Here is a 24433-nt window from a genome sequence, read left to right as displayed (position 1 = left end):
CTGTGCAATAGTGTATGTGTGTGTGTCTAGTGCAATAAATTAAATGAAGTTTATTGCACCAGGTTACAAAGGATTTTTATAAACATTTTTCTAGAAGTGGATCCTTTGCTCTCGTCGTAATCTTCAGTGCCAGTGGCGTAGAAAAGTTTGACTCCAAGATTTTAAGATAATCATAATTAATGACACAGGTTAATTTTTAATTTTCAGCTTTAAATTTTTATTTCATAGCTAGTTATTTCAAATTTTTAAGTATAGCAATGAGTGGTTTATATCTTTTAAAATTTTAATTGATAATAAAATTAATTAAGGTTAATATAGCACATTGAGTAAGTTATGCTTATTAATAAATTAATAATAATAATAATTAAAAATAATTTGTAATTTATTAATTAAAAGAAATTTTATTTAACTTCTTACAATTATAATGAATACTTATTAATTAATTAAAATTTATCAAAGTAACATTTTACTTTAATGGCGTTCTTATCTTTAATGGTTATTTAACTAATGATAAATAACCTTTTAAGTTTTATTTCGATTTTATCATCATAAATTTGGTTCTATGAATGAGCACTTCTTACTTGAAAAGTAATGTCGTTTAATTACTAATGCTAATTGTTGTACATGACTGCTTAAATTGTTAAAAATTTATACAAATTCAATCGATAAAAGCAGATCTTGCTTTTACAATCTAATTTGTACTTGAAAATTGTAGTTAAGTATAAAGAGAACCATTCTATTTCCTGTAAGCTCAGTATTAAGCGGGGTTAATTAAGATACGTTCCTGGAAATGCATATTTAAGTTTGTAATATCACATAGAAGTGTACGGTAGCCTACTTAAATACAGCATTTTCCTACACCTGTAGTTACGATAGAAAATTTATTTTAGTTATAAATGTAATTGTAAAGTGACGTGGCCAGATTTACCTGTAAATTTAAGCTATCTAAGCTACAACTTAGGTCTTCGCGTTTTTCGGGGCCCCATTCCTTTGAGATCAATTCTTCATTTGTTTCACTTGGTTATTTATTTACTTTAAAAATTAAATTGTAGCTCAATTTAACTGTTTAATTTAACTCTACATCAATTGAAAACTTGTTTTAAATTCTTGTTAGAAGTGCTTATTTTTGAAATTTTTTGATAATGAAATTTTAACATTAGTACTTTTTAAATTTTAAATTTTTTTTTTTTATTAATCAATTAAACGTATGATGTCCTTACTAGCTCCATGTCAGTTGTGATTGATTGCATACTGACTTGTGAGTGACTCATATTTTCACTTTAACTGGAGATAATTTTTAAACGTTTGCGTTGTGTATCGAGTCTTCTGTTAACTGGTAATGCATATGACCATGTGCCATAGCCTGGCCTGGTCTGTTATTTTAAAAAACCTTAAAAATGTAAAATGTAAATCTTCATAATTAATATATTTTTGTTGCTATTTTCATGATTATAGTCTTTCTAAAAAAAAATAATTTTTAAAATGGAGAACAAGTGATACATTGATATCATATATTTGGCTGAGATATTTTTTTGTTGTTTTTGGCTACCAATAAATGATAATATCTGAAATCTGCCCATGAAAGTGAAACCATCTTGCTTAAAACATAAGATAGTAACGGCGGCGCTGTACCGATGTGGTTAAATGGTGGAATTTTGTGCTCTTCATTTTCCAATGTTTTTTCGTGGATTTTTTATTGTTTGCCTATAGTGTTATACATTTTTGGATTCCGTTTCATTTCCGGATCATGAAAATGTCAAATTTATAAAAATCAGACCATTTTGTGAGAATCTGTGCAAGTTTAAAAATTTGGGATATTCTAATTAGATTATCCGGATTTGTGGAATGGGTCAACCGGAAGTGATAGCGGAATCTGACTCGCACATAATAAGTGAGTACAACTTCAGAAATTTTGGGGTTATTGGCCCAGTAGTTTATGAGATATGAATCACTTCCGGTTAATTTTCGACAAGACATAACTCTCTTCCGGTGGGATATTTTTAAAAAATATTTGGGCAGTTCTTAGAAGATAATAAATATGATTTTTTCTGAAAATTTCATCCATTTATCTTCAATAGTTTTTAAATTATCCACATTCTACTAAATCAACATTCTTCAACATTCACAGTCTCCACAGTAACGGTCATTGACCTCTTCTGGAAACTTCTAGAACTTTTACCGGAAGTTTTTTTTTTTTTTTATTCCGTTTGTGTAATTTTCTGGGCATATCATATATTTTTAGATTTGTCTCAAGTAGAAGAAGACATTGCTGATAATTTTAAGATAGCAAATTTAATATTTTAGACAAATTAGCAAATTTTTATAGTTTAATATGGATGCAGAAATACAAATTTTTCATGATACTGCCTATGGCATTGTTGATGAAATTAAGAAATATTCCCAGCATAATCGAAATGCTAAATTTGGAGTTGATTGTCATCTCACATACATATTGACACAGTTTACAAGAGTTATTGAATTAGCCGAAACTACACTAAAGAAAAATAATTTAATTGAACGAGCACTTTCAAAATTTGTTACTAAAGAGGATTTAAATGAATTTAAAGTTACTCAAATTAACAAATCTAAAGAAACCTTATTGGATATACAACACAGTACATAATCATAAGGAAACCTCTTCCAATGATCCAGCTAGTGTAAAAGTTTCTTGCACTCCAAGCTATAGAGATACCCTTTCAAAGGGAATAAAATCAACCTCAGTTACAAATGACCCACCTGCACCAGAGTATACAGTATTGGTATTTAGCGACAAACAAGGAGCTACGAGTGAGGAAACTAAATCTCATTTAACTAATAATGTGCAACCAGATAAATTGGGAATAGGTATATGCCGTATAAGAAAAATAAGAAATGGAGGACTTGCAATTGATTTGAATCATAAGAGTGATGCTAACTATTTTAAGGAGAATGTTGAACAGATACCGGGCTTAATTTCAAAACTACCGAAAAAGAGACTCCCACTAATCAAAATTGCTTCAGTCCCCAAAGATATCAATAAAGAGGACCTCATTGAGGATATTTTTGAACAAAATGGGCACCTTTTAGGATCCGATTTCACAGAACGCACTTTCCCTGAAAATGCTCATATCAGGTTTTCACTTAATGAAAAGAATCAAGATAACATCTCCTGGATTCTTGAGGTAACTCCTATGGTTAGAGAAAAAATGGTAAAAGCGGGAAAGATCCACCTCCTTTGGACGACCTGCCAAGTTTTTGACTTTTTCCCCATTATTCAGTGTTATCGCTGTTTATCTTTTGGACACTTTGCAAAAAACTGTACTTCTACAGATAATGTGTGTAGTCACTGTGGTGAGCTTCATCTATACAAAAATTGTCCCAACATACTTTGTCCACCAGAGTGTACCAATTGTTCACGTGAAAATAAAACTGATACTTGTCACAATACAATGGACAAAACTTGCCCAGTATTTCTTAAGGAAAAAACCAAATTACAACTAAAGACTGACTATGCCATTGCAACAGAGAGAAAATCCGCCTTGTTTACAGGACTATAATATTTTGGATACATTATTTTGTAATGTTATCCTCTTATTGGTAAGTTGTTAATTACTCTGCATACTAATGAGACTTAAGAATCTGTTTACTGAGTGCATGTTTCATCAATATGTTAACACTTATTTTCTCTTAGTTGATGTATGCAACTTACTAAGATATGTATATAATTGTATATAGTTAGTATCTCTCTTGTAAATATTATCATATTAATCTCATGATAATTATATGCTACACTATGTACTATGCATCATCTTTGAATGTATTATTGTTAATACTCTATTTAATATTATATTGTTATATTTTATATTTAAATACATTTCAATCTTATGTAGAATTTCATGTATATTGTATCCATTGTTTTCTGTATGTAACCCTGATTATGCCATGCGATATCAGGGCATGTAACAAACAAATGTTACGTTAAATAAACTTAATGAATGAAAAAAAAAATGAATAAGATAGTAACATATATGTGACTAAAGTACAATACAACTAGGCAAGAGATGCAAAGTTTTGTTTGCTAAAGCTGATAAAGTATACAAAACTTCGTTCAATGAATAAATAATATAGATAGAAATAGAATAACTATAACTCTTCATTCCATAAACTGGGTATTCACCAAGCTGTAAGTCTAATTAGCCAGGTTGCAGTGGATTGATGCTTAGATGCTATCAATTTCGTAGTTAATTACAGCAAACATTCGCTTTCTTCTGCTTCAAACAAATGATGAGCTGTGATGAGATCATGTATTTACTATTGATAAAATGTTTATCAGATACCAGATAGAAAGCATATGCATATGACGTTTCAACTGAATATAAAAATCTTTTCTTAATGTAATATGGATGCTGTATATTTAAGTTATATATAATAAAAGAATTAAGACTAAAGATTAAGACTTAAGACTGATTGATACTCTTGAAATAACATATAGGCCTATTGGTGTTGCCGAAAAATGCGAAATAAAAAGAAAACTGGCATAATTCAAGAAAAAATGAAATAATTTTTCATGTCGGAACTCAGGAATCGTATTTTAAACTACAGTAGAGAGTCGTTAATCCGAATCAATTGGGGACTCGGGTTGTTCAGATTAGTGATTTGTTTGGATTACCGATTATGTACAAAAAATATATATTAATTTGTCCGATGTTCAAATTTTTTTTCCGTTGCGTGTCGCTTCGTGTTGAATTTTTCTCCGTTGCGTGTCGGTTCGTGTTGAATTTTCGTCGATTTTAAGCCTAACGAAAATTTTTATAATAATAATCGAGGCTATTGTATCGTTAAAAATTATTTCTTTATTTTGTACAAACAAAATAAATATATTGAAGAATATAAAAACATGAAAATTATACTTTAGAAGTAAATCTAGTATCAAAAACGTTCGATTCAGCACGACACAGTCCGACTGAAAATCGTTCGGATTACCGGCGATTCGGATTTCCGGGGTTCAAATTAACGACTCTCTACTGTAATTTCAAAAAACAAGTAAGGCATTCCAAGAAAAGCACACAAACACTTGATACTTGTGCAAATTTCTGTAGCCTATATCATTGAGCGATTACATCGTAAAACTAAGAAATTCCTTTGATGATTTACAAGTAAAAGAAAAAAATAGGCTTCCGGATATTGTTTAAAAATGCACAGAATAAAGGGCAGACGAAGATGTATGATATCAACAACAGAATTAACAGAATTGCACTAGAAGCAATTTATTTGCTATTACCAAGAGAGTTTTCTTTCAATCTTGAATTTTTAAGAGCTCATACAGATCAAAGAGAAGATGGATATGTTTACAAAAGCATTCTCAAAACTTTTCATCGTGTTGGATTTGCAAGGAGAGAAACTGCATACTGGAATAACTTTACTGATGAAAACTTATCCTGAGTATGTTAACATTGATTTAGCTCGAGAACTGATTTTTTCATGCATAGGCCTATGTACAAAAGTTATTCACATATAACATTTAATCATGGTATACTAAATAAGCGTTACAGATAAAATTCAGTTAGCTTTCCATTTCCCTAACGTAGAAATTAGATATTTCTTAAGTATAACGTATACAAAATAATCCTTTTCACAATTAAAAAAGTTTTAAGAATGAACTATTAATATATTTTACACAATACATCAAGAAAAGTTTTCAGATTTTGTGATTCTGTATATTGAAGAAGACAAACTTCAAAGTTTACCATTTCATGATATTTTTAGTGATTTTGCATTAATAAAAAATAAAAAATTACCGATATTGTTAAAAAAACTTGCTTAGTAAGTTATAGATATAATTTTTTTAATTATAAACTGTTAATTTCAATTTATGATTTATTTTTAAAAATCTTACTTGGTAAGAACTGAGAGCTAAGGCAATGGTTTTTAACCGGGATGCCTCGACGACATTTCAGGAGTGCCACAAACAATGTCGTCGAGAAGGGAAAGATAGGATTTTTCCTCGGGACCGAAGAAAACTTAGAGGTCTGTAGTGATTACGTAGTGGTAAAATTAATGGTATTTTTACCATTAATTAAACCTTTAACCATTAAACCATTAATAAAACCTTTAAGACTGCTTTAAGTTCCCAGTGGATCTATTCTCAGGTCCCAAACAAACTCTTGACAGCCCTGACCGTGAAATATAATTTTGAGCTATGATATGGCACAACTCAGAATTATATTTCACTTCACTTCTTACGTGTATTACTGAAAATACGAAAGTGTCATATTTCTTCTTACGTGTATTATTGAAGGTACGAAAAACGCAATTACATTAAAATAATAATAATAATAATAAAGGATGCTTATTGTACCTGTTGTTCTCTCCTCTACAGGTATCATACCACACACACTACACAAAAGCCTGGGCACATTACAATTGAATAGAAACACATACATCACACTACAGAAGGCCACTATATTGAATACATGTCATATTGTGAGAAAATTCCTAAATACAGACACACACACTGATACACTTCTTTAATTTCTGTTTTGGTTACTATGCCTTGACTTTGGTCCGGCATAGTACACAGCCACCGGTGTTAACCGAGTATATCTCACTTAACCCAACATAATAATAATAATAATAAAGGAAGCAGCAAGAAAAATATTACCAAGTTGGGGTGCAACTATTAAAAAAAAAGTTGATAAACACTATCTTAGGGGTTCAACTAACCGCTGTAACTCCGGCATTGGGTCTACAATCGTTCTATTGTGAAAACTAATCCGAATGGATGATCTAGACCAGTGATTCTCAAAGTGGGGGTCGCGACTCCCAAGGGGGTCGTGAAAAATATTTGGGGGGTTGCTGAAAAATTGATGCCAGATCAATTTTTTCAAATATTTTATAAATTTACTATGGATTCATGTTTAGAAATAATAGAAATAAAAAATATATAAAATAATTTTTACTTAAATAAATTGCACATATAAATAATATTTAAATACGAGCCTAACCCCCTCCCGCCGGGATGTTTTTCGACACATACTTATTCTTCGGGGGTCCTTTGAAATTTTTAAGTGCAGAAGGGGGGTCGCGGTCCAAAAAGTTTGAGAAACACTGATCTAGACAGTAAACTTGATTAAAAACATATCCTGTCTCTCTGAAGAACTTGAGTTAAATCTTGATGGCCAAACTTTCAATTGTCACTCCGTCCTTCTCTAACCCGACCTCTCTATTGTGGTCTTGCCGAACTCACAATGGGCATGATAGATGACTTATTACATCGTTAGTGCCTGCAGGGCAGAAGAGTCAATATAAAAACAAATACCGAGTCACTTTATATACTTTCTGTTTAGAGATTTAATCTTTTATTTTTCAAAAGTATTTTTATTGTCTAAAAATAAATTTTCATTACATTTTGTTAAAGATATATAATATATTCAATATATGTTCGGATATACACATATGTATTTACCTTAGAAACATCTTGTTTAAATTGCAAAACTAATATTTATTTCAATAAAAAGTTAGATAAAAAGTAGAAAAATGCAAATATTAATTTCAGATATATGTTTTATCAATAAAAATATATTTTTACAATTATATGAACAATTACAAAAATTGATCGTAAGCTTGTCTTATTGTAATTAATAAATATATTTTAGCAATATTAAATTTAAATTTTATTTTTATTACATAAAATGATTTTATATAATGAAATATAATTTTTAATTTTATGATATTAGAAGTGTGAAATTTGAGAATATTGAAAAAATTAACATTAAACTTTTTACTGTTATATATAACAGAGAGGAAGTGTAGCGATCGGTCAAAAAATAATACCTCAAGATTTTACATTTTTTTGGACTTAAGACACCTTGAAATGTCGATAAATGTAAAAAAAAAGTTCGGGGGTAATTTCTGTATGTATGGGTGTTAGTGTGTGTGTGTGTGTTTAGGGGGGATTAAGCTTGAAACATGATGATTTTGTTCATCATGTTTCAAGCTAAAAACTCCTGTGCTTTTTGTCGAAAATTATGCAGAGAGGTTTGTGTGTTAGCGGGATTAATGCTACTAAATATTGGTCAGACTTGATAACGATTTTACTCGTTATTAGCATTTACAATTTCTTATAAAACTGAGCTTTTTGCCATTTTATAATTGTTAAAAATATAAAAAGTTTAATAAATAAAATATCATAACAGATGGCGCCACCAAATGTTGCCGGGAAAGTTATGCAACTCATTGCTGGATTTTTTTTTCATATGGCGTAACGCCAATTTTACAATTTACTGATCATTTAATTTATTTCATAAATGCATTTGATTAACTTTTGGGCCATTTCATATGTAAAACCTTGTTCGTATATTTATTGTACTGTACTGTACTTACGGAGTACCCAAAAGTCAGTTAACCGAGTTATATTTCAAAAAATCATTTAGGCATAAAACAATGACTGGTGTAAATTGGACATCCAAACCGTTTTCACATGTAATCACCTACTTAAACAGACTGGAGCTGTCACAAATTGCATGGATGGGTGGATATGCAGATGATTGTTACGATGCGTGACAAGGGTAAAATGTTTACAAAAACGTTACGTAAAGTTGACTGACGTTGTTTGTTAAATGTGTAAGGATTAATTAATAAGGGCAAATTTGGCTATAGTCTTCGTTGTCTAATTCATGATAAAACGAACACCACAGAAAATAAGTGTTACATAGCAAATCGTAATGTCTGTACCATTGCTTTGTACAGTACATGTAAGTAGTAAAATAATGTAACGTTTATTACCCAGTGTCGCTGTATATTATGCCGTAGTAAAATTAAAGGAGGATCAAGGATATGCGTTATGTAATTTTGAAAATGAGTATCTTCCATAGCATTATAGAGCGTTATAGGGGTGGATACGACAGCGGATACGACAGCGCTACGAAGATATGATGGTAGTTAAAAAAGTATAAAAATAGCATTACGTAATTTATGGAAATCCCTTTTAACTGTTAATTTTACAAGTCAGTTAACTAACTGACTGTATATCTGCAGTATATTATAACAAAATACAATTGTCTATAGTATCGTAAACTGTTACAGTGATGCCTCGTATTTCAAATTTAATTAGTTTTAACAGGCTATTCAAACTGAATCGTTTGAAGTACAAGATACTATTGTATTTCTCATGACATCAATAAAAGTTCATTACTATCGTATCTATTTTCTCAATAGACATCATCAATATGTCAATCATTCGTTATCTCGATCGTAATTAAAAAGAATAAATTTGGCACATTATATAAATTCTGTTGTTAAATATACATTGAATGTATGTTTAGCTATATAATAAACATGTAATGAATATTTATGTTCATAAATATTTATAAAAATGTGATGTTTAATCGATAGCTACTTGAACGTAAATATGTGACGCTAACCATCACCATATGTGATTTAAAATCTTGATCTAAAATCTAAATTAATAAAAGGAAAAAAAATTAATCAATAGTTAATGAAAAGTTAATATAAAATTATATTGACTTTGCGAGCCACTGCTCTCAGAGTCAATATAGGTAACTTATAATTCTTATAAACTGGAAATTTTGTCAATGCATTTTCTTTCTCGATTCTATCACACTGAATTCATTTAATGTTTTTATTAAATGAATTCAGTGTGATAGAATCAAGAAAGGAATCGAGAACATTTCAACTTTTTTAAATGAATTTAAGTTCGAAAAATTCGAAAGTTAAAAATATACAATAATTTGTATGTATATTATGACTTAAAAGTTTATTTTAATTATGAAATATAATTGTAATTTTTTTGTAACAAAATCAATAGTAGAATTAATAAAATAAATAAAATCTAATACTTTTACCAAACAAAATACTTCACTGAAAAACATTTTCTTTTTATTGTAGCAGTTTTATTTCTGTAATGTTTACCAAACATTTAATCCTTTAAATGCTTCTGTCTTCTGATTTAGGCCTACTTTATCTTTACTTAATGAAAAAAAATTGTTTATCGAAGTAAATCTAAAAATCCGAAAATAATCTTTTAGTATGAATTGATGTTTACGTTTTTATATTTTACGGATAATTTTACGTAGCCTATTTATTTACGGATAAAATTACGTATTTATATTTTTTATATTTATTGCATATTTACTGTTTTCTGTAGCAGATCTATTATACTGTAAGTCTCCGTACATATACTGTAGTTAAACTATAATCCTCCCTCGATATTCAAAAGATTGTCTCTTTGATACAAAATTTGTGGATTCTCACTGTGTCTTAAACAAAAATGGCGTACTATTTGCATCTAATTGACTCACCCACGTGAAGTTGGCCCTCTCAAGTGTTTGTACCAACTAAAAACTTATGTTGTTCGATTATTGTACTTTTGTACTAGGTTGTTCAGTAAGAATTTTCGCTTGTACCGTAATTGTTTTCTTGAAAAATCCGAAAACATATGTGACAGAACAGCCCATATGTTTTTGGATCAAAAAATCCCATCAAAACCTGGAAATTTTAAGATAATGTAACTACCGGTAATTGCTTTTCGTTTATACCGGATTGTTCCGTCAAAAGTTTTGTTTGTATAGCGATATTTTAGGGATTAGTTAAAGCCAAATTAACTTACATTAACCTTAACCTACATTTCGGTTCTGATAATATAAGTTAATTTACGTCTAATCCCCAAAATATCACGGTGCAACGAACATTTTGTCAAAACAATCCGGTACAAACGAAGAGCAATCGGTTCCATCATTTTAAATTTCGATTTTTTGATGTAGGGATTAGCCAACAAATGTTTTCGAATTTTTCAAGAAAGCATTTGCGGTACAAACGAATATTTTTACGAATCAATCTGGTATAAACGAAGAGCAATCAAATGCCATAAGTTTTTAGTCGATACAAACACTTGGAGAGCCAACTTTATTTAGGCACCTCCCGTATTATTCAAGGTTTCCTTTTCAGTTTCTCTGGAATTCTTTTCTCCCTCAAATACTGTAGTTTTGATCTGCTGTACATTGAATCCGTGGACCCCTCCGTATCCATTAAGGGACATACGCGCATTTCACGACAGTATCTCTATAATATTAAAGGTTTTTTTAATCGAAAATTTACAAAAAAATTAATATTTTAACTGAAGTTTCTGAAATAAATACAGGTCTTTGCAACAACTCTAAAATATTATTCTGTAGTTTAAATGCTAGTAAGACTTCTCAGAGGTCGAAATATGTCCTTACCTTTTCTTTCAGACGTACTGTACAGTACAATACATTAAAATTGCAAAATATTATTAAAAATTGTATTATATTTTTTCCAATATGAAAATTTACTTAAAAAATAAAGACTGCATTTTTTATGTGTTAACAAAAACAATGATGGATAATCTGGTTTAATAACAATGAAACGAACAATTTTTGAAGCTTTCGTAGTTGTATCGCCCATATATATATATATATCGCCAGAAGTAAGAGCATTAATAGGGTCTTTTTACTGAGTTTATCGAGGGTTCTCTAAGCTCACAATAGGGTGGCTGGGTGGAGAGAATAGAGTCCTAAGATATTCCGCGAATGGTCCATCCACAAAAATTCCTGGAGTTTTACTATTCGTTCGGACTCGTTTCCGGCCCCAGACCGATAGGCTAACACTAACCCATATAGCTCAGTCGTTTAGTTTTGCCAATTATATATGAAAAAAGATAGTACAATTCAAATGTTATTAATTATTTGTTTCTTTTTTATATTGATTTTTCTATTCATTAATACTGTGTAATAATGTAATATAATAAAAATGTATATTGATAAGTCTTCCAAAAGTGATTGAAGTTTCAAAATATCTACAACTCAAACTGAATAATTATTTTTGAACGCTCATCATTCAATTCCATCGATAAGTGAATAAATCTATTTTGACACAAATAAATATAACTTATAAATAAAATAATCAAACCAAGTTTATACATTTCTCAATTGTACAATTTTTGCGTTTAATTATACGTTAAATAGAGAGGTTGAGGCGCAAGTACAAACGTTAAACTTGTACGGCAAGCAGAAGTACAGTACACGTTTGGCTTTTTAAGTCCAAGTAAAAGACGTTGTGGCGCTCGTTCACATCACGTAACTCAGTGAACGTTGCGCATTGATTCGGGAAATTTCTTCAAAAAATGGCGGATACATTTTACATCGAGGGTTACCAGCGAAAGTAAATAAACAAATTAAACTGTTTAAAACTATTTATAGGATGTTTAATAACACTAAATAATTATTTTTAATTAGCGTTGTGTCTCCTACCGTACGATCGGACGATAGGACTACTTCATACTTTTGTCAAGGGAGGTAGTGGCTTATGTAAATTCGAAAGCAGCTCGGAAAATTAAGTTTTAGAAAATTTACAAACCTATTACGCCGTTGATGGTAGAAGATGCCGTGGAAGAACAAACCTACCTTAAAATAAGCTATTATGAAGACAAATATATGTAAATTCTATAGGCACTTCACATCACTTGCTAAAAACTTGAATAATTAAATAATTTCTGGATTAAAATCGTCTGTTTCTTTACAATATTATTCGTAAATGCTTAAATAATCATTATTTTAATAAAATACGTCATAATTTTAACCCCAAACAACAAAAAAATGAAGAAGTTTAAACAGATCTTCTACTCGCCATTCTAGACGTAGCGAACGCCATTATCGACCGTATAGAATTGCCAGATGGCAGCGCTCGTCCGTCCTCTGTTCACGTTTTGGGCTGAATACGTGCTCCACAACTTCTCTAATATTTTCTGCACGATACTGTCTCCGTTATAAAACACTTCAGTTGTAACGTTTTCGCACTTAAACGTCATATTTTTCGGTACTCTGCACGCTTTTTTCTCATTTATGCGATATTCAGTTCGAAATGGAAAAATTTCACGCGATTATTTAAAAAAAAAACTGGAAAAGCGAATTATGTATTCACTTCATCTTAGTCCACATCACCAGAGAAATGCTAAAATATGCAAAAAGCAAAGCGAATAATATCTAAAACATCGTTACCTGTTAAGAAGCATTCGCTTTGAATTTTCCGACTGGACGAATTTTCCCGTTTAGCAAATCGATCTGCTAATCCAATAAGTTGAAAACTTTCGCTTTTCACGTTTTGTAGTGTGAACCAGCATCGCTGAGCGGGAAAATCTCCTTCTGGTTTTTCATTCGTTTTCACTATTGCTATCAGTGTGAGCTAACCCTTAGAAACTGACTCTTTGTTCCTTCTCGTGACCTGGAGTTTCGGCGGAAGGAAACAACTGATGACACATACTGTGCCAATATGTTACAAGTTCATTGAAAAAAAAAGAAAGAAACAAAAACTTGATCATTTTTTTAAAAGAATATGACTTAGTTTAATACTGTTTTTCTTTTCCTTTTATAGATTGTTTAAATTATTATACAGTACATATATAGTCCACGCAGCGAAAGATAGACACGAATCAGCCTGAGTTGAATAAAAGGGATGAAACAAACATTGTAAAAGTTCATACGTGGATCTTATCCTCTTTCTTCTATTTTGTTTTTACATTTTAAGACATTTTTATACTCTCTTTATCATAAATAATCTTATCGTCTTACGTTTTTTTACAAATTTTATTACTGTAATGTGTCAACTTCCACATGTTTCCTACCAACCCTTTCATTCGACATAGAATTTTCCAGCTCATGTCTACTCTCACTTCACGGACTAAAATAAATTGAAACTTAGTCGAGAATTACACATACAAATTCAGTTGTACGGTGTTAATTTATGCTGCGCCGTAGTTTTGTGATGACTGAACTTATTCTGAAAGCAATACAAAAGTAGTTTTGCTTGTACTTTTCTCTCGTTTATACGATATTTTTCACAATTTCCTTGGAAACTTTTAAACGGGATTCGACTGTCTTTAAGCATATTAAATAACAAGTATTAACCGTTATAAATGTTCTGCTTATAACGAACCTATCGTTGAAAATGATTCTTTATAACTAATATTCATTACATCTACTAAAAAATAAAGACAATTTTATTTTGAAAAACTAAAGTTTAATGTCATTGAAAGATGAAATGTAAACTGTAACATAGGAAGTATCAATGTATAGTTAAATGTACTTTGCGCATTGATACGTAAACATGCATGTTATGTTTGTCGATTTTTGCTAGTTATGTAGCATTTCCACCCTGTAAAAATTTATTATTTGAAGCATTTTATGGAGTATTATGTGTATGTAAAAAACTTTAGAATAGTAATAGTATTTTGCACAACTTAGGAAACAGGGGATATCGATACGCCGACACCATCATCGTAAGATGTATCGTGGTTATCTTCATCCTCACTAATTTCATTATTTTTTAAAGACACTGAAGCTATCGGTTAAGTTTCCTACTAATAAACTGTCATCAAACTAGACACACTCTTCAAAATCGTAACAGCGGAGAGAGCACATCCTGAACAATTTTTTTTTTTTTTTTTTTTTTGGTATTACAGTCGATTCCGTTTAATTGGACCACCGGTTAATTGGAGCAGCCGCTTTATTGGTTCAAATCTTAAAGGACGGAAATCAAACTAATAAATTAATACATAATTTAATCCCTTAATTGGGACAGTAGCAGAAAAGGAATTTAGTAATTTTTAATATATTTTAGGGATCTTCCGAAAATATGTTGGCACTACGTACACTAATGTATAGGTCTAACGGTTGGCAGAGACAAAGCGATTTTGTATCTCGCTTGGACAGTTTGGTTTTTCCGGAGGGGGTCACATAGCGGGACTTATCACACGGGGATCCCGTGTGAGGCAGACCTGAATACGAGCTACTGACCCTGCTCTGGATTGGACCGGACTATTCCCTTAAAAGCGAAGGGACAAAGATTCCTGGACAATTCTTCGAGATCTTTCTACTGAGTTAAAAGATAGCTAGAGTTTCCTTGGAAGGTGTTGTGTGCATGATTACATCTAGACTTGGACAACAGCCTCCGATTGTTGTGACCAGCATCCGGAGCTGGCGGATTCTTCGGACGCTTCCACCGAAGTGGCCCATCTCTAAGTTAAAGAAACTGTGCTCAAAGAAAGACCGTAAGGTGACTTTTGGATGAACCTGGACATGTTCTAACTAAAAAGGAAGAATGGAAAGATAGTTCAATCAGGAACGGATCGAACGGTCAACCCTTGAGTACGTCACTACTAATGTTTGGCAATACTAGCGTGATGCAAATCAGTTATCTATCGTCGTGAGTCTGGAAAACTTGTAGTACAAATATTTTCTGCATTTTGGTTTAATAAGGCATTAAAATAGCTACCTAATTATTATTTTTTACCTACTTATTTATTTACCTACGTATTACATATTTTATTTTAGAACTCATTATTAGTTCGTTTAATTGGGGCAGCCGCTTAAATGAGCAAAAATGGATTAGTCCCAATGTGTTCCAATTAAGCAGAATCAACTGTATTTATAAGTTTATTTATCTTCAAACATTTGTTAATTTTTTTAATGTTTGAATCGAACTCATCTTCATTGCTTTGTGTCGTATACAATTTGCTATTGTTGACATTGATACTTTCTGACATGCCGTATGAGCGAAGTTTATTGTATCAAAAACGTTTGCAGAAAATGTTTCTTCTCCACCATTTTCAAAGGATAAATCCACCAATAGTTGCCATTTATTGTCTAATCTTTTGATCTAAAACTAGTTTCGAACTCGTGTTGGGCAGCATGAACTCTAGTTTAATGTAAAGTAAATTCTGTCAATTGTCAATTTGTAATAAAAGTTTTTAGTTTCTTTCTTCGCAGTTTGCCAAAGAAATATTAGAGGTCATCCAAGTTATTTGGTTGGTTCGGTTCTTCTTTTGACGGTTACTGATATATTACTGATATATTACCGATTCTTGAAACATTTTAGATTTTTCGATTATTAGCAATTTTCTCTTTCCGTTCCTATGTGATTTTCAAGAAAATAGAATAGTAATTCGGTCTTTAGATAATTTTCCTCTCGCATAGATTTTCCTTAAAATTTTAGCATCCTGTTTGATGTAAGCTTATTTTTAAAAAATCGTTTCAAATGCATTAAACATAGAAAGTTTCGTTAATTTTTGGCCAATTATTCTGCAGTCAGCTACGTTCATGTTTTTGCAGCTACTCTATCAACAATTTTTCGCCTTTCAATACTATGCCAAATCTCTATCCAACTTTTATTGCATTCGCTTTTAGTAATACTATTAGAGACTTTAAAAGACGACAGTGCTAGCGCAGCACTAATAGTCATGTTTTATTCAGTTGCAAAAAAAACACTTTAATACTTCTTAACACAATTCATCGTGCACTGATTTTCTTAACCTTTTGGCATTCGAGTTATTACCTTCGAAACTCGTATTTTGTCTTTTTCTTTTCAAATAATAGCAACTTTTGATTTAGTAGTATTCATATTTTCACACACTTCACTTTACTTCATAACACTTTTCAACTGTTTAATAATCTTATATTTTATTCTAACATTTCTGTTTAGATTGATTAGTGTTTGCTGTCTCCATAGTTTACAAACTACAGCCGCTGAAGGACTGGGGAAATTTGATTTGATTCTAGTACGTGTGGTTTGTTATTTTTTATAATCAACGTCAGTAAATGCAATTTTTTCTAATCAATGACATGAAATTTAAAATTTTGTAACAGTTTAGTTTTTAAGTCCTAGTTTGAATATAAACATCCGAACCCTAGTAATAACTCGAGCGTATTCACTGTAAGCGTAGTTTCGTTAGAGTGATAATATTTATGTCAAAGTATTGTTCGTTACATACGGGTTAGATGTACGAAAAAATAACAATGGCCTTGTGGCTGTTTATTTCACTTTCACTTGGTTCTTTTATAGTCTGGAGTCAATTATAAGTAATAATTACAATTTTAATTATAAATCATTAAATTATTTTAAACATTTTGTTTATATTATTTATATACACTTTAATAGATAATAAATACGTTAAATTTATATAAATTTAGCTTCTGTAATTTTACGTCTTGTATAGATAGTAGGCCCCTAACAGTTATTATAGGAGAAAAAAATAATTAATTAACTTTAATTAATTTTAAGAGAAATATGGTTTATTCTAACTGTAATTTAGGGAATGTAATAATTACAATTAAATACTTATATTTTAATTAATGCTAATTATTCTCAGATAATTAACAGATTCAGAATGTCACAGAACTATTTTATATCGCAAAATTCTTCGTGCAAAAATACGAAAGATGAACGAATTAATAATTGCTCTTTAATTTAATATTAATGTAGTACTTCAAATACGAAAACTTAATTTAAAACTAAACAATTAAAGATAAAAGGTGATTTGCTATAATTCATTAAATTAATAAAATAAATTTTAATTAAATTATATTGAAAACAGGTAAGAAAAAGCAAAGGATTTCAAGATTAAAGTTTAACGAAGAATAATAATACATTAAAAATTTAATAAGATGCTAAAATTAACAGTATTTGCCAGGTATAATCAATTACTTTAATGACCGCTTAAAAGAGTTTTTTGGACGAATAAACTCAAATATTATGTCCTTCGAATCTGACGCTCACCCGAGTTCAAGAATTACTCAGAAGACGATTAATTCTCACATATTTTATTTAAATGCATTTCGGATCGGAATGCATTTAAATAAGATATCTGAGAATTAATCGTCTTCTGAGTAATTCTTGATGTTCTTTTGATGCTCTGTCATTTAATAGTTCTAAAAGCTATGTAATTAATTTATCGGATAAGGATTGAATTTAAAGAACAAAAATAATATTTGTAAATTTTTCAATTAGTTAGGAAAATATATAGGATCACCCAAAACTGTAATGAGTCTTCTTAAAATTTGATCTAAAAGCCCCTTTCATAGTAACGTTGCTAAGGTACCAAATTCAAATTTAATAATTCTACATTAGTATTTTTCCTCTTCTCTCGTATTCATCTATCGGCCATCAGCACGGATCATTTAAGGTCAAGTATCCTTTAATACGGGCTCCTTCTATTTTCCTTATGGATTTCTGTCTTCTTATTTATTATTCTTATGCTGTCACGAGTATAATTAAGAAAATGTAAATTTGTAAAGATCGAATTCAAATAAAATGTATGGAAGTTATATACAATTTTTTACTTAAGTCTCGAATTTTATCTCTTCAAAATTGACACAAGTTAAATTAAATAACATTTACTTTAAGAAATGTTTAATTAAATGATGTGTTCATAATACAGTATTTAATATATTTGTCAGAATTTTTAATAATAATAAAATAATAAGATTTTTTAGGCATTAAGTGAATTAAAAATTCCAAATGTGAAGAAAATCTGATATAACTTAACCAAGATAGATAGACATTAATTGAAGTTATGAGTAAAATGTAGAAAATATAATTTGAATCATATGTTTAATATTTCATTAATCAATTAAACTGTTTTAATATTTTTTAAAAACAGCACAACAATATTTAATCGTTTAAAGCTATCAGTTTGCTATTATATTTGATATAATATTCATTAAATCATAAAATAATTGATCGCATACGTTGCATATAATATCCAGCATTTCCATATAAAAATGTCTAGTCTAACATTACAGATATAAATTTCGGAGAAAACGTCATAATATATTGATTGATCGAGTTTACATGTAGTCTAAGCAATATAAAATATTGGAAAAAAAAATGAGATTTTTATGATAATGCCTATAGTTTAGTTTAGTAACTTTCTTAGCTTATAACTAAAGTTTTTAAAGATATAACCCAATTTCAACATTTTTAAAATAAAAATTCTTAATAAAAATTGATATTCTGTTTTAAAATGATTAATATAAGTTAGGATTTTCATTCTGTAAACTTGTGAAAATTCAAACATATCTCTTCGAAGATACACGCTTTTAGAGATGGCTTTCCAATAAAACGACATCCTTCGTAATCCCTCCATCCGTGAAAGTCAATTTCTTGTCTCTTAGTCAATAGTTAAGAATCATTTTTTCTAATTAAAGTCAATTCTTTATTTCTTTGTGCAGTAATTACTTCCCTTACACAATAATATCCTATAAATACATAGGAACATTTCTATATAAAGTGATATTCGAACAAATTCTCTTTACTAAATGACTAGTGTTTTTAATTAATGTTTATAGGTTTAAATTACTAATAACAAAATATATATTTTTATTGTTACTGTTATTTAAAAATGATTTTTGTTTAAATTAAGCTTATAAGATCACTTAGCTGTTCAAAACTTACAAAAAGAAATAAAATATTCCGTTTATTTTTCCTCTTAATATATAATTATTTTCTGGTTATTATTATTATTATTATTATTATTTATTTTTTAACAAAATTTAATAACGAATTTTATATATTGAATCCATAATTATTATCGAAATTAATATTTAAATTTTACAGATTTTTTTTCTTCTTAACATTCCCGAATGTAATAAAAACCTAAAAAATCGAAATACTCATTGATTAAAAGTTTTTCCATAAGAAGGAAATTTCATCGACTTAATACTTAAAAATATTAAATTCGGATTGATAAGGATCAAAAAATTTTTTATCGGACAAAATGCTTAACAAGTCAAATCATAGCAAGAAATTCAGTTTCTTCTTTTTTTTAAAGTAAAAACTCGATTACATCGTTAAAAAATATGCGAATTTAATATTATATAATGAATATCAATTTTTTATAACATTTTAAAGCATTGAATTTATAAATATGCTTAGTAATTTACATAAATATTAATGATTAAATCTACAAATAAAATCGTAAAAAAAATGTAAAATATTTTACAAATGTAAAAAATTAAACTATTTTCTGTTAAGTACTAATATACAGGGTAGCCCAAAAAGTTAATTAACCGTGTTTTCTTTCTGTGTTCCTGTTAACTTGTGAACATGAATAGTAAATATAATATAAAATAATATAATTTCTTTATAAAATCAGTCAAAACTTGAAAAATATAATTAAATTAATTGTATATTTTAGTTAATTCAATGCAATTTAGTCGTTACAATCGTTAAATGAGTTTTGGGTCTCTTTACATAATCAAAATATGATAATTTATATATTCCGTAATGACAAATTATCCAGTTCAATAATTGTTGATTTGTTGTTCAGCTAGATATATATTTAAAAATTTTATTTATAAATTTCAGTAATACAAATTTATAAATGATTAAAATCTGTGTAAAAAGGGAACTTTCAGAAGTTATTTAAAAATTTTATTTATAAATTTCAGTAATATAAATTTATAAATGATTAAAATCGGTGAAAAAGGGAACTTTCAGAAGTTATTTAAAAATTTTATTTATAAATTTCAGGTAATATAAATTTATAAATGATTAAAATCGGTGAAAAAGGGAACTTTCAGAAGTTATTTAAAAATTTATAATTTAAAAAACTTTTTATAAAAACTAAATTGAAAAATCATGTTTTCTAAATAAATTAAAGTCAATTTTAATGTTTATAAAGTTAAATTTAGTTTAATTCGAGAAAAAATGAATTTCTAATCAAAATAAAAATTTATAGATGTCAGATATAACTTATTCTGTAAATTATAATAATACAATCAAAATCTAGTGACAAATTGTAAACTAAATAATATCAAAAACATTTTTATTTTTTATATTGAAGTGTTTACATAAAACGGAAAAATTTGACATTATTATGATTATCATTTGATTTAAAACAGACATTTTCTACAATACAAATCTGCAAAATAAAATATTCAGTGTGTAAAATACTATTGTGTAAAATTTTTAAATTGGAATTTATTTAAATTGGAAAACTTTTTTAAGTGCACTTCTGATATCTTATAAAAATTTGAAAAAAAAAAAAATTTGAAAATTTATTGTAATATTTTAAATCATTTTCAAATACAGATGTTCCAAAATGCGGTTAAGTATTGTAAAGACTCGCATGTTTTCTAATGATTGCATATTTATCAGTTTCTTCTATTCAATAAAAGGAAAGCACGTTGTTTTATCTCGGGTTCACGTAGTCTTTCGGATTTCTTCATTTATCTAATACTTAAATCGGGTCAATTTCTCATAGAATGTCTTCTGGGAGTCACCCCCTCCTTCCCGTTGTGTTTTCTTATCCCAACAAACATATAAATGTTCTGAATAAGCAATACACTAAAAAAACAAGATTAACTGACTTTCTGGCCACCCCATATAATCTATATTTTATTAATATTTTCACTAATTGTCTCACTCTAAAATCTTTCAAAATTTTGAAATTTTATTATCATTATTATTTTCAAATTATAAAGTTAAAATGTATTATATAATATTTTAAAATATACATTTTTATATAAACTTCTTCAATGTTAAATACGATTGTTGATTTATAATTAAATATTAAAGTTTCTAATAATGAAATAATAATAGAAGATTGTAAACAAACGTACAACATATTAATACTTTCAAATATATTTATGTTATAGATATATTGATCTCAGCAAGCAAACTCAATAACTTAATATATGCAATATTGGAAGAAAGTTCAATAAATGCATATATTGAACATATATTGAATTTTTTTTTTTTTAATCGGTAAGCTAAATTATAAATATATGTAGATAAAGATCTGCTGTCGTAATTATACGTAGAAAAGTATATCTATATTCTATTAATACCATTAATTTAATTTATTAAATGTAATAAAATTCAGAGACTACATTTATTGTGAATAAAGTTCTAAGAATAAGAACATTCTATATATTATTTTGTCAAGAAATGTTTAATTAAAAACATTATAAAAATACTTAAAGAAATAACAAAGATTAAATAAAATTTCCAAATTTTTTAATTAAATATTTTAATCAAAATTTGTTTTATTTTTATAACAACAATGCAATAAATATATTAATATAATTTAAAGTGTTATGTGAAAGTGTTTAATTAGAGTTTTTTTATATGTTATATAAAAAATTAAAATATTTATATTTACATTTAATAATTTGGTAAAGGTTTTACTTAAAAAATAATTAAATAAATTTTTAAGTAATATAAAAATGGACGTAATTACTTTGAAATATAATTTTATATTTTTATAAAGTTTTATTTTTTAACAATTACTTTTCATACATTCGTATGTTTAAGCAGAAGAATCTATTTTTTAACTTTCGAGCAGTATACAGTATTAATCATGTACTGTATACGATAAAGTTATGAATAGTAATTATTATTATCTATTTTTTAATAGGAATGTATTATATTCAAAGAGAAATCTCATTATTTTTTTAACTTAGCTCATATTAATAAAATTGTGATATAATAAATACTGTGTATGAAACAATGTATAAAAATAGCAAACACAATTAATTTTTATTGTATAAATTTAAATGATCTTAACACGAAATAACAGTGTTATTCTAAAAGAATGTTTGAAAAAATAGCATTTTAACAAATACAAATATTCAAGGTAATGAAAAATGCAACGAATAACAATATTAGTTTATTTCAAATTAAATTTTAACATTATAAAATAGAAAATAATCATTAATTTAATGTATAAAATAGCTAAACAAGTAATTTTTATTGTCTAATTCTAAATTGATTTTGTCACAAATTTAAGTAATGTTTTTCGCCAATACTTTAAAAATAGCATTTATCTGTAGACAATTATAAATAATATAAATTAATCAAAAAGACAACCTCAGTTCACTTCAAATTGGGTACTGTTTCATATGTAAAACTTAAATTTTTATATTATAAAATAGAAAAAAATTTGAAATCTCCGAATTTATATAATTGAAACTTTTAATTGTGTAATTATTAAATAAATCTCAATCAAATAAAATTTTGAAGAAACAAACAAAAAATTTTTCTCCGAACCATTCCTTAAAGTATTATCTAGTTAATTGCAGAGGAATCTCTCGAAAGCAATTTCTATATAAATTATTGTCAAAAGGTTTTCTTACAATAAAAAAAGAGCAAAGTATTACACAAAATCTTTTTTATATCAAAAATTGAAAATAAATTTAAAAATTCGAGAATCGTAATTTTATAAAAATGAAAATATTTACGGATTTTAAACCGCACAAATTAAAATATTTTTACAATATATTAAATAATTTTATTTTAATTAATTATAATATTTTTCAAATAAGAAATTTATGGACATTGTAACTTACCACAAAAGTAATTATTGTTATCGGTTGTCAGTCTCTTCTACAAGACTAGGAAGTTCTCTACTCTGCTTTTGTCAATATACTCTTCTATGGATGTATAAAGACGACAACAGCGCCAGATTTGAAGCAGCAGAGTTGAATTATTGATTTATTCACTTCGAACATTTCGAATATTCGCCACGAAGCACTTAGTAATTAACTAAATAATAATTATCAGCAATTTTTTATTTTTCAAAATGACACTTTGCTTAATAATAATATTGTTATTAAAAAGTTAACATTAGAAATGAAATAAAGTAGTTTTAATTACATTAAATTCCTTATAAAATTTAATTTTAAACGAAAATAATTTAAACAGTTATTAAATAGAAATTTTTAATATATATATATTACTTATATATCTCACTTAATTTTTAATTAACGATTGCTTTAAGTATATTGAAAAATTGTAATATGCATATTATGATTTTCAAAAATGTCAAGACGTACCGACTGACTTATTGAAAAGTAATTTAAAACGAGATTGACTTCAAATCCGATTAGATTATTTCTTTCTGAAAACGCCTGAAAATCCTGTACATATTCCAATTATTTTTAAAATGTGTTGTAAATAAAACTAAAAATTTTACTCTTCTCTTAAAAATAGGAAGTAAATAGTGACTCTTAGAATTAACTATTTTAATTAAGTGAAAATAAACTATAAATCCCAAAATATTTAATATTTTTAAAAGCAAAAAACTACAGAAAAGAGAGAAATATTAACTTATATAAAATTTGTAAATAAAACTATATATTTAAACTATAATGTTCAGTTACTTAAGGAATTCATTTACAAGAAATAATTGGCTACGCAAATCTAATCGTATTATTATAATAATGAAGACTTAAAATCCACGTAATAACTTCATTGTCCACTGATTCATTTATTTTTTACAAGTGTTTAAATAACAACGTTGGTTTAATTATGTTGACCTTTTTCCCGTCTACTCATTCTTCAGAACAAAATTACATTTTACTAAGGATCATTTACCAAGAAGTAATGAAAAAGTAATTTTAAAAAAATGATTTTGCAAATTAATGCAACAAAAAATTTAAATAAAATGAAGTTATATAACTGATTTCATATTTTATTCTGAAGAAAACTTTCATAGATTAGAAAATATATACGGAGTTAAAAAGTAAACCTGTGGGAATCCATAATTTCTCTATTTTAAGTTAGGAAACTAAGTAAATGAGACATATATTTGTAAGTTTCTCAAATTATTTAAAAAGGAAGCTGATATGAACTATATTTTCAG

The 24433-nt window shown here is 27.9% G+C and overlaps 1 protein-coding gene across 1 annotated transcript in view; it reads right to left on the bottom strand.

Annotated features, from left to right (window-relative positions):
- LOC136969487 (vasopressin V1a receptor-like) overlaps positions 1–23168 on the bottom strand; it is a 106533-nt gene extending 83365 nt beyond the window's left edge. The window contains exon 1 of the mRNA XM_067263658.1: positions 23139–23168. The gene's annotated coding sequence lies outside the window, so the exon portion shown is untranslated. The remainder of the gene's footprint in view (positions 1–23138) is intronic.
- Between the last annotated feature and the right edge of the window lie 1265 nt (positions 23169–24433).

Source organism: Centruroides vittatus, unplaced genomic scaffold (assembly GCF_030686945.1).
Source record: "Centruroides vittatus isolate TY-2023 unplaced genomic scaffold, ASM3068694v2 contig_1035, whole genome shotgun sequence".
Taxonomy (NCBI): Eukaryota; Metazoa; Arthropoda; class Arachnida; order Scorpiones; family Buthidae; genus Centruroides; species Centruroides vittatus.
This window is presented reverse-complemented; position numbering and strand designations above follow the sequence as displayed.